Source organism: Vicia villosa, linkage group LG1, assembly GCF_029867415.1.
Source record: "Vicia villosa cultivar HV-30 ecotype Madison, WI linkage group LG1, Vvil1.0, whole genome shotgun sequence".
Classification (NCBI taxonomy): domain Eukaryota; kingdom Viridiplantae; phylum Streptophyta; class Magnoliopsida; order Fabales; family Fabaceae; genus Vicia; species Vicia villosa.
The window spans coordinates 228,308,099-228,321,017 of NC_081180.1; positions in this window are offsets into that span (position 1 = coordinate 228,308,099).

A 12,919-nucleotide genomic window follows, 5' to 3' on the forward strand; every position below is an offset into this window, starting at 1 on the left:
GTCAATATTGCACGCATTGCAATAGTTCTTATTTTGAGTTTTAATTTTTATTTTCTCTATTTGGTTGTTTCACGTGTTTGCTAGTTTTTGCAGAAGATCGTGTATGCGCAGCAAAGTTTCTAGCGATCAACTTCTTTTTGATCCCGAGATCGAAAGGACCGCTAGGAGGTTAAATAGCAAAGCACGAAAAAGAGCAAATATAGCAAAAGCAAGAGACAACGCAACCGCGACATCGTCACAACAACTTGAAACCATTGACGAGTCGCAAGAAGGATTCTTCTTTCACGAACTATTCACGGAGGAAGAACAGGAAGTTTTTATACAACCTACTGTTGTAAACATGGCTGCTAATGGTCCATGTGCTAATAGTCCAAGACTCAATCCTCAGTTCGCTAGAACTGCCGCCAACGGGCGACCGACAGAACTGAAGACCGGTATCATACAATTGATTTGTGCAAGTCCTTTCGCCGGATTGGACCATGAAGACTCGTACACGCATCTTACTCGATTCTATGAGTTAGCGGGTACTACGGGTGTCGCTCAAGCTGATGAGGAAGCATTATTTAAGAGGTTGTTCCCACATTCTTTGTTATCTAAGGCAAAAGATTGGTACCTGGATCAACCCGAAGCAGTGATGACTAATTGGAACACATTGGAAGAAAAATTTCTAGAAAGGTTTTACTCTCAAAACCGATTCTTTGAAGCAAAAACAGCAATAGCAGTATTTTCTCAAGGTAGTAATGAATCTTTGAATGAAGCATGGGAAAGGTATAAAGCTATGTTGAGAAAGTGCAAAGGACACGGTTTTTCAGACGTTGATCAAATCCATATGTTCCGTAACGGTCTCACAGCTACAAACAAGACACTTTTGGACGCCGCAGCTGGTGGTTCTCTCATGTCCAAAACACCTGAAGAAGCTACTCAGATAATAGAGCGAATGGCTCTAAATGATCGTCAAGGCAATCATGATCGAACAGTAAGAGATAAGAAACCCGGAATGTTAGAGTTGAACAACAGTGATGCTCTACTTGCTCAGAACAAATTGTTAACTTCACAAGTGGAACTTTTGACACAACAAATGTCTAAATTACCACAACAAATCAAGGAGCTGAACGGGGTATCTAATTCATATCAAGTTGCTAAGTGCGAATTGTGCAAGGGAGATCATCAAACAGGATTCTGCCCACCAGTGCAAGAAGAAGAAGTGAATTACATGAATAATAACCAAGGACAAAGGCCGAATCAATATCAAAATCAGCCATACCAACAAGGCTATCCGCCAAGATATAACAATCAAGGGTACCAACAAAGGCCACCGAATCAAGGGTATCAACAACAAGCCTTCCAACCGTACACTCAACCACCGCAACAACAACAAGGAGGACAATCCAAGTTGGAGGAGACCGTGAATCAGTTCATTCAAACATCAGTGATAAATCAGAAGAACCAGGAAGCTGCAATTAAAAATCTGCTGACTCAAGTGGGTCAAATAACACATCAGCTCACTCTACAGGCACAAGGATCCTGTCCAAACTCAACTGTGAAAAGCCCGCAAGACCAAGAGAAAATTAATGCTGTTACAACAAGGAGTCAAAAGGGTTTAGAATCGGAAAAAGAGAAAGAGGAAATAGGTGACCCTATGGTGATGGAGGTAGATCTGGAAATAAGAGAGAACCCAAAAGAGCCAGAAGTTGTAATACCACCAATGAAACCAGTTGAATAAAAAAATAAGAAATATGTTGAACAGGTGATTAAACCACCTCCCTCTTTGCGAGTGACAAAGAAGGATTCAAAAGAGAAAGACTTTCGAAAGTTTACGGCCTTGTTCAAAAAGTTAGAAGTGAATCTACCTTTCTTTGAAGCACTGGAGCACGTACCTGTGTATAAGAAATTTATGAAAGAGGTGTCGGCGAAAAAAAGATCACTAGAAGGAGAACCAAAAATTGCAATCGAGAAGTGTAGTATAGTCGCTGCAGCAAGAAAGATCCCAATTAAGAGAAAAGACCCGGGGGCGGTGGCGATACCATGCACTATCAAGAATATATCATTTAAAAAGGTACTTCTCGATTCTGGCTCTAGTGTGAGTTTAATGCCTTTATCCATTTTCAAAAGGCTTGAATTAGACAAGATCAGTGAAAGTAAGTCGCAATTACGGTTCGCCGATCACACTATTAAGAAATCGTATGGGATAGCGGAAGATGTACTAGTAGAAGTTGATAAGTTTGTTTTCCCTGTTGACTTCCACATCATGGACATTCCGGAGGATGAAGAAACTCCGATCCTTCTTGGGAGACCCTTTTTGTCGACAGGACGCTGTAATTTTGACATTGAAAAAGGGACGCTAACGCTAAAATCATTTGATGAAGAAGTAACCTTGAAGATGTTGGGAGTCAAGAAACATAGGGCAGGTGTGAATGAGAAAACTTCAACTGGTACGCCGGAAGGTGAACAAGAAGACAAAAATCTCAAAAATTTCCAAGAAAAAATCTCTAACATATCTTCTCCAATGGAACTAAATGATGAAGCTGTCAAAAGTCCTAAGAAGGCTAAGGAAAGTGATAAGAATGGGGGAGGTAAAGTGAAGAGAAAAGCTATCCATGCTTTTCATCTTCATGAGTTTGTGGTTATGAAAGTGCAGAGTAACGAGTTTTGGAAAGGGAAACACCCTCCATAAAAAAAAAGGGGGTAATGGACCGTCGAGCCATGCGACGTTAAACGAAACACTTTGTGGGAGGTAACCCACACTTTTAATGTTTTGTCTTATTTTGTTTGATTTTATTTCAGGAAATAATCAGGGAACCCGTCTGGTGAAAGCTAGGAGGCAGCAATTGATATTGCGTTACTCTCTGTAAGTCACCCTCTCGGACTTGTTACGAAACATTGAGGTCAATGTTTAGTTCAAGTTTGGGGGGTGGAGCTATTTATTTTTGAATTGTTCAAATTTTCTGTTTTTATTTAATTATGTACTCCCAGTTAGAGTAAGTAGTCCCATAACAAAGTGAGAATCTCAAGCAAAGTATCAACAATGAAGCAACATGTATGAAAGTGGTAGGAAGTGAATGATCAAACTTTTTCAGTTTCACTTTCTTTTTCAATAAGTAACAAAGCAGGTATGAATTTTCAAACTCAAACTCTTAATGTGTGCAATGAAACTTAAGGTGTTAGTAAATACTGTCAGAAGTTCTTTATGGTACATTGTTTGTTGAATCAGCTTAGCCTTAACCATTGTGAGGAAAGCTTTCCATTGTTTACTATATGCAGGAGACCATCAATTGTCTTGACTTGTTTGTATCATGCTAAACCGGTTGTTGCATCGTTTGTGGAAATCTGTGAAAGTGATTTAGGCACTTGTTTGAATCTGAGAGTTCTTTTAGCCTATTCCAATGTAAAACTTAATTTCTTTTGTGAGAGTGTGATCTTTTGCTAACCATTCTTTGAGCCTGAGGTCAAGATAAGCATCATAATATGCACCAAGGAAAATATCTGGTGAGTTTTGATCTCAATAAAAAGTTTTGTTCTGGACCATCAACCATAAAATTTGGTGATGTGTTTTCTCTTTGACCTTTTTAGAAAGTAGGGGAGCATTCATATAATCTGAATACAGGTTGATCTCCAAGTTGGGGAGAGTCACATTTAAAAGAAGAGTAAGTACTTATGGTAATCGGTGAAAGATAAAAGAAGTCGTAGCTTGAAAAAAAAAAAAAGAGAGAAGTAACAACGTTTGAATATAAAGATTGTTGAAAAAAAAAAGTGAAAAAGAAGAATCAAGCTACGAATGAATGAAAAAAGATGGACAGGTAAAGGAAGTAGAGTTTTAGAGAAAAAGAAATAAGTTATGAATTGGATGCTTCCCTATATTAGGAACAACCCTTGATTATCTTCTTTTCTTTGAATCTAAACCACATTACAACCATAGAAAGACCTTCTGATTCTCAGATTCCACAAGACTTGATGCGAGCAATTTGGTGAACGTATGATATGGATCTTTGTTGATTTAATTGTTTGGATGAGTGTTTAACCCCTCTTTTATTCATCATACTTTTTGATGAGAGTGATTAGTGCTGATTCAATTACAATTGTGTAGTGTTTTGAACTTCTGGAGGTAATTTGCTTTCAACGTTTGTTTCATGTGGATGTTCTGAGTTTGCAGGTAGAAGAAGAGTATTTGACTTGGTTACTGGATTGAACCACTTGAGAAAAACTTTTTGAAAAACTTGTTGCTTGATTGTCGGTAAACTTTGCTGGAGGTAAGTAATTTTGTTTAGGGACAAACAAAACTCTAAGTTGGGGAGAGTTTGTTAGGAGTAAATTAATGGTAAATTCAGGTGTTAATAGAAGTGATTTAGTCTCCAAACCAATGCAAAATGTGATGAATCCATAGGTTTTTATGAAGAATTGAATTGAATAAGTTTAGTTCATGTATAAAGCAAATCGAATCACTTGTGGGTGTTATTGCTGCAGGTTTTGAGCTGAATTGGAACTTAAGAAGAACATGAGGAGGATAGAGAGCTTGAAGTCTCAAAGGCAAAGGAAAAAGTTGGTTTTTGCAAAGGTCGCGCCGCGAGAGTTCTTCCTTGCGCCGCGAAAATATCTCTGTTCGAGGGGCGCGCCGCGCCAGCCCGTTGCCGCGCCGCGGCCTCGGCGTTAAAAGCCCAAAAATTCTGTTTAAAAGCCCTAGCTTCCAAGAGAAAAAGGGTGGTTAGAGAACTTTGTGAAGAGCGAAATTAGGAGAGCATTCTGAGATTGCAGCCAAGAATAACAATTGAAGGCCAATTCTTTACCAATCGAAGACATTCCATTGATGAAGATGAATCCCTCCATTAATTCTTGTGTGTTCTTCATGCCTATGGAGAGCTAAATCCCTCTTGTTGAGTCTAAGGTAGTAGTTAACCTATGAATATACATTACCATTGATTAATTCCTGTGAACAATTGTTTGAATTTATTATCAATAAGAAACCTTGTTTTTAATTTACATCATTGTTGAATCTTCGATCGAAAGAGAGGATTTTTACTTTTGCCCTAGGTTACTATATTGATTCAATTATAATTTGCAGAGATGGAATTGTGATTGGGTTTTCATAATTATCGTTCTTAATTACTATTATCGATAGTGATATTTGGAGAGATCGAATCTCATACCGGTAAAAGTTTATCTAATTTGATTTGCAGACATGGAATCTTATTTGAGGATAAGTGAAGATAATGATTCAAAGGATTGTTCTATTGGGAATTAATTGATAATTGTATAGGATTAGGTTGATGAACCCTAAAGGCTCAACATCTTTCTTTATTTGTTAACACAAAGTCCTTTACTTGCTTTTATTTTATTATTTGCTTTTGATATTATTAGAAGTATAAAACAAACCAAACCAAATTTCCTAACTCAAAATAAACAACTATAGAACGGCAGTGATATTAACCAATCCCTGTGGATACGATATATTACAGAAAATATTTACCCACAAATACTTTCAACAAATTGGCGCCGTTGCCGGGGATTGGTGTCAATATTGCACGCATTGCAATAGTTCTTATTTTGAGTTTTAATTTTTATTTTCTCTATTTGGTTGTTTCACGTGTTTGCTAGTTTTTGCAGAAGATCGTGTATGCGCAGCAAAGTTTCTAGCGATCAACTTCTTTTTGATCCCGAGATCGAAAGGACCGCTAGGAGGTTAAATAGCAAAGCACGAAAAAGAGCAAATATAGCAAAAGCAAGAGACAACGCAACCGCGACATCGTCACAACAACTTGAAACCATTGACGAGTCGCAAGAAGGATTCTTCTTTCACGAACTATTCACGGAGGAAGAACAGGAAGTTTTTATACAACCTACTGTTGTAAACATGGCTGCTAATGGTCCATGTGCTAATAGTCCAAGACTCAATCCTCAGTTCGCTAGAACTGCCGCCAACGGGCGACCGACAGAACTGAAGACCGGTATCATACAATTGATTTGTGCAAGTCCTTTCGCCGGATTGGACCATGAAGACCCGTACACGCATCTTACTCGATTCTATGAGTTAGCGGGTACTACGGGTGTCGCTCAAGCTGATGAGGAAGCATTATTTAAGAGGTTGTTCCCACATTCTTTGTTATCTAAGGCAAAAGATTGGTACCTGGATCAACCCGAAGCAGTGATGACTAATTGGAACACATTGGAAGAAAAATTTCTAGAAAGGTTTTACTCTCAAAACCGATTCTTTGAAGCAAAAACAGCAATAGCAGTATTTTCTCAAGGTAGTAATGAATCTTTGAATGAAGCATGGGAAAGGTATAAAGCTATGTTGAGAAAGTGCAAAGGACACGGTTTTTCAGACGTTGATCAAATCCATATGTTCCGTAACGGTCTCACAGCTACAAACAAGACACTTTTGGACGCCGCAGCTGGTGGTTCTCTCATGTCCAAAACACCTGAAGAAGCTACTCAGATAATAGAGCGAATGGCTCTAAATGATCGTCAAGGCAATCATGATCGAACAGTAAGAGATAAGAAACCCGGAATGTTAGAGTTGAACAACAGTGATGCTCTACTTGCTCAGAACAAATTGTTAACTTCACAAGTGGAACTTTTGACACAACAAATGTCTAAATTACCACAACAAATCAAGGAGCTGAACGGGGTATCTAATTCATATCAAGTTGCTAAGTGCGAATTGTGCAAGGGAGATCATCAAACAGGATTCTGCCCACCAGTGCAAGAAGAAGAAGTGAATTACATGAATAATAACCAAGGACAAAGGCCGAATCAATATCAAAATCAGCCATACCAACAAGGCTATCCGCCAAGATATAACAATCAAGGGTACCAACAAAGGCCACCGAATCAAGGGTATCAACAACAAGCCTTCCAACCGTACACTCAACCACCGCAACAACAACAAGGAGGACAATCCAAGTTGGAGGAGACCGTGAATCAGTTCATTCAAACATCAGTGATAAATCAGAAGAACCAGGAAGCTGCAATTAAAAATCTGCAGACTCAAATGGGTCAAATAACACATCAGCTCACTCTACAGGCACAAGGATCCTGTCCAAACTCAACTGTGAAAAGCCCGCAAGACCAAGAGAAAATTAATGCTGTTACAACAAGGAGTCAAAAGGGTTTAGAATCGGAAAAAGAGAAAGAGGAAATAGGTGACCCTATGGTGATGGAGGTAGATCTGGAAATAAGAGAGAACCCAAAAGAGCCAGAAGTTGTAATACCACCAATGAAACCAGTTGAATAAAAAAATAAGAAATATGTTGAACAGGTGATTAAACCACCTCCCTCTTTGCGAGTGACAAAGAAGGATTCAAAAGAGAAAGACTTTCGAAAGTTTACGGCCTTGTTCAAAAAGTTAGAAGTGAATCTACCTTTCTTTGAAGCACTGGAGCACGTACCTGTGTATAAGAAATTTATGAAAGAGGTGTCGGCGAAAAAAAGATCACTAGAAGGAGAACCAAAAATTGCAATCGAGAAGTGTAGTATAGTCGCTGCAGCAAGAAAGATCCCAATTAAGAGAAAAGACCCGGGGGCGGTGGCGATACCATGCACTATCAAGAATATATCATTTAAAAAGGTACTTCTCGATTCTGGCTCTAGTGTGAGTTTAATGCCTTTATCCATTTTCAAAAGGCTTGAATTAGACAAGATCAGTGAAAGTAAGTCGCAATTACGGTTCGCCGATCACACTATTAAGAAATCGTATGGGATAGCGGAAGATGTACTAGTAGAAGTTGATAAGTTTGTTTTCCCTGTTGACTTCCACATCATGGACATTCCGGAGGATGAAGAAACTCCGATCCTTCTTGGGAGACCCTTTTTGTCGACAGGACGCTGTAATTTTGACATTGAAAAAGGGACGCTAACGCTAAAATCATTTGATGAAGAAGTAACCTTGAAGATGTTGGGAGTCAAGAAACATAGGGCAGGTGTGAATGAGAAAACTTCAACTGGTACGCCGGAAGGTGAACAAGAAGACAAAAATCTCAAAAATTTCCAAGAAAAAATCTCTAACATATCTTCTCCAATGGAACTAAATGATGAAGCTGTCAAAAGTCCTAAGAAGGCTAAGGAAAGTGATAAGAATGGGGGAGGTAAAGTGAAGAGAAAAGCTATCCATGCTTTTCATCTTCATGAGTTTGTGGTTATGAAAGTGCAGAGTAACGAGTTTTGGAAAGGGAAACACCCTCCATAAAAAAAAAGGGGGTAATGGACCGTCGAGCCATGCGACGTTAAACGAAACACTTTGTGGGAGGTAACCCACACTTTTAATGTTTTGTCTTATTTTGTTTGATTTTATTTCAGGAAATAATTAGGGAACCCGTCTGGTGAAAGCTAGGAGGCAGCAATTGATATTGCGTTACTCTCTGTAAGTCACCCTCTCGGACTTGTTACGAAACATTGAGGTCAATGTTTAGTTCAAGTTTGGGGGGTGGAGCTATTTATTTTTGAATTGTTCAAATTTTCTGTTTTTATTTAATTATGTACTCCCAGTTAGAGTAAGTAGTCCCATAACAAAGTGAGAATCTCAAGCAAAGTATCAACAATGAAGCAACATGTATGAAAGTGGTAGGAAGTGAATGATCAAACTTTTTCAGTTTCACTTTCTTTTTCAATAAGTAACAAAGCAGGTATGAATTTTCAAACTCAAACTCTTAATGTGTGCAATGAAACTTAAGGTGTTAGTAAATACTGTCAGAAGTTCTTTATGGTACATTGTTTGTTGAATCAGCTTAGCCTTAACCATTGTGAGGAAAGCTTTCCATTGTTTACTATATGCAGGAGACCATCAATTGTCTTGACTTGTTTGTATCATGCTAAACCGGTTGTTGCATCGTTTGTGGAAATCTGTGAAAGTGATTTAGGCACTTGTTTGAATCTGAGAGTTCTTTTAGCCTATTCCAATGTAAAACTTAATTTCTTTTGTGAGAGTGTGATCTTTTGCTAACCATTCTTTGAGCCTGAGGTCAAGATAAGCATCATAATATGCACCAAGGAAAATATCTGGTGAGTTTTGATCTCAATAAAAAGTTTTGTTCTGGACCATCAACCATAAAATTTGGTGATGTGTTTTCTCTTTGACCTTTTTAGAAAGTAGGGGAGCATTCATATAATCTGAATACAGGTTGATCTCCAAGTTGGGGAGAGTCACATTTAAAAGAAGAGTAAGTACTTATGGTAATCGGTGAAAGATAAAAGAAGTCGTAGCTTGAAAAAAAAAAAAGAGAGAAGTAACAACGTTTGAATATAAAGATTGTTGAAAAAAAAAAGTGAAAAAGAAGAATCAAGCTACGAATGAATGAAAAAAGATGGACAGGTAAAGGAAGTAGAGTTTTAGAGAAAAAGAAATAAGTTATGAATTGGATGCTTCCCTATATTAGGAACAACCCTTGATTATCTTCTTTTCTTTGAATCTAAACCACATTACAACCATAGAAAGACCTTCTGATTCTCAGATTCCACAAGACTTGATGCGAGCAATTTGGTGAACGTATGATATGGATCTTTGTTGATTTAATTGTTTGGATGAGTGTTTAACCCCTCTTTTATTCATCATACTTTTTGATGAGAGTGATTAGTGCTGATTCAATTACAATTGTGTAGTGTTTTGAACTTCTGGAGGTAATTTGCTTTCAACGTTTGTTTCATGTGGATGTTCTGAGTTTGCAGGTAGAAGAAGAGTATTTGACTTGGTTACTGGATTGAACCACTTGAGAAAAACTTTTTGAAAAACTTGTTGCTTGATTGTCGGTAAACTTTGCTGGAGGTAAGTAATTTTGTTTAGGGACAAACAAAACTCTAAGTTGGGGAGAGTTTGTTAGGAGTAAATTAATGGTAAATTCAGGTGTTAATAGAAGTGATTTAGTCTCCAAACCAATGCAAAATGTGATGAATCCATAGGTTTTTATGAAGAATTGAATTGAATAAGTTTAGTTCATGTATAAAGCAAATCGAATCACTTGTGGGTGTTATTGCTGCAGGTTTTGAGCTGAATTGGAACTTAAGAAGAACATGAGGAGGATAGAGAGCTTGAAGTCTCAAAGGCAAAGGAAAAAGTTGGTTTTTGCAAAGGTCGCGCCGCGAGAGTTCTTCCTTGCGCCGCGAAAATATCTCTGTTCGAGGGGCGCGCCGCGCCAGCCCGTTGCCGCGCCGCGGCCTCGGCGTTAAAAGCCCAAAAATTCTGTTTAAAAGCCCTAGCTTCCAAGAGAAAAAGGGTGGTTAGAGAACTTTGTGAAGAGCGAAATTAGGAGAGCATTCTGAGATTGCAGCCAAGAATAACAATTGAAGGCCAATTCTTTACCAATCGAAGACATTCCATTGATGAAGATGAATCCCTCCATTAATTCTTGTGTGTTCTTCATGTCTATGGAGAGCTAAATCCCTCTTGTTGAGTCTAAGGTAGTAGTTAACCTATGAATATACATTACCATTGATTAATTCCTGTGAACAATTGTTTGAATTTATTATCAATAAGAAACCTTGTTTTTAATTTACATCATTGTTGAATCTTCGATCGAAAGAGAGGATTTTTACTTTTGCCCTAGGTTACTATATTGATTCAATTATAATTTGCAGAGATGGAATTGTGATTGGGTTTTCATAATTATCGTTCTTAATTACTATTATCGATAGTGATATTTGGAGAGATCGAATCTCATACCGGTAAAAGTTTATCTAATTTGATTTGCAGACATGGAATCTTATTTGAGGATAAGTGAAGATAATGATTCAAAGGATTGTTCTATTGGGAATTAATTGATAATTGTATAGGATTAGGTTGATGAACCCTAAAGGCTCAACATCTTTCTTTATTTGTTAACACAAAGTCCTTTACTTGCTTTTATTTTATTATTTGCTTTTGATATTATTAGAAGTATAAAACAAACCAAACCAAATTTCCTAACTCAAAATAAACAACTATAGAACGGCAGTGATATTAACCAATCCCTGTGGATACGATATATTACAGAAAATATTTACCCACAAATACTTTCAACAGATGGTTATATTTTTCGATCATTATTTATAACAGATTATTTATATAGTTACTGAAGATCTTATCAAACATCCCTTAAGGATAGTAAAACAATATAATTATATGATGATATAATTTTGATGATATGATTTTGTATAATTTTGATAATTATATGATAATATGTTCATATGCGTGTGTATGATTAAAATTATTAATCGTGGGATACTATCATATTGGTTTTGAATATATTGCCAATCATTACACAAATTAGATTTAGTTCTTGATGCTCCAAAATTAGGATGATCAGTGTTTAAACTTATGTACTCAATTTTAATACCTCATATCAAACAAAGTCTTGCTGATACAATTTCTTTATTCATATTATTTCTAAATATTGATATTTTAACAAGAGAATTAAGACATTGCAATCTATTAAAGAATATATCAATAGTCTAAAGTTGCTACATATTTTAAAGTTGTTATAATAGTGATTAGATTTCTCATATAAATCTTAATTATACTATTCTTTTCTTTTTACAAGTATAGTGTATGGATGACATTTGTTAGTCCATCTTAAAGGCACACGAAAGTAATCTCATATTTTGATAGAGTCGAGATTCGAATGAACTTTAATCCTTTATATTTTCTTTTTTTGTGTTCACTTTATGTCTTGTCAAATATTTTCGTCATAGATAATTCACATGAATTATATTGAAGGTATTGAATATCTTTGTATTACACAAATAAATTTGGACATAAAATGTATAATAGAAAAGCTATCGGCTTTTCTCTCGGGCTTGTACTACACTTATATTAGTACAATTGAAGCACATGTCATTATAAACCAGTAGTTTACAAATTACACTTAAATGTGTCGTTGGTAAAACCGGTTGGGTCATCTCGGATATAATATGATGCGAATAATTTATATTGAAGAACCAGAAGTTTCTTCAATCCAGTCAATTTTTGTGTGTTTCTAAAGGAAAATAAAAATTTGAGAAATTGCGTTTTTATGACATTAATTGTTGCATCGACTAAAATATCATGCATATGTCTCTACTCACAACCAGAAGTTTGTGAAATTATTTTCTCAACTAATTAGACTAAGATCTTGTTTTCTGGATTTTTTTTATAGAAATTCATGTATAAGTATCACATATATTATTAAAATTGATATTGAATATCATGTAATATATGTTCATAAAAAGAAAATGGACCCGGAGATCCATGCATTCTTTAGACGTCTAAAGTTAATTATATGGTTGATACTTATAAGATCATCAATTCTAAATTATATATTTGAAACACCCAAACTATGATATTAAGATATTTATTCACATTAAGTCAACAAGATACAATATATTAGTCCTCCCTAATTTATTCTAGTATTTCTCATCTTAGTGAACATTTGGATGTGTTGTGTATATTCCAATTGCTCCAATATAATACATTAAAATGAGTCATGAAAGAATATTGGAAAAATATAATTAATATGACTCTCAATTTTGAGGATATAATTTGAGAAAATAATGAAATACTTGATTGCAGCCCAGTAGGCTGATTATCACTTGATAAATTAATTTTCCCAATATTAGGGGGAGGGAAATGAACAGCTGAAATCATGAACAAGAAGTTCAAATGAACAAGTTAAAATAAATTGTTGTCTTGATCCTCGTACATATCAATATGAACCAAAAGTTCAAAATATTATTCATTTGCAAAGTTTATGAAATAAATTATCAGCTGGTAATACTCCACTCAAAGTGGATTCTCCTATTGGATAATATAATATTGCAAAATGAGTTGTAGCTGCACTAGAAGCGTGGTATGAAAGTCGGTTTCCAATGTTAAAAGTCATCTACTAAGAAAAGAAACTAAAGATGACCCAAGTGGGGATATGAAAATGCTAAGAGCACTTTGATCTAATTTAATTTTCAGTTCCAGAAGAACAAATCAAGT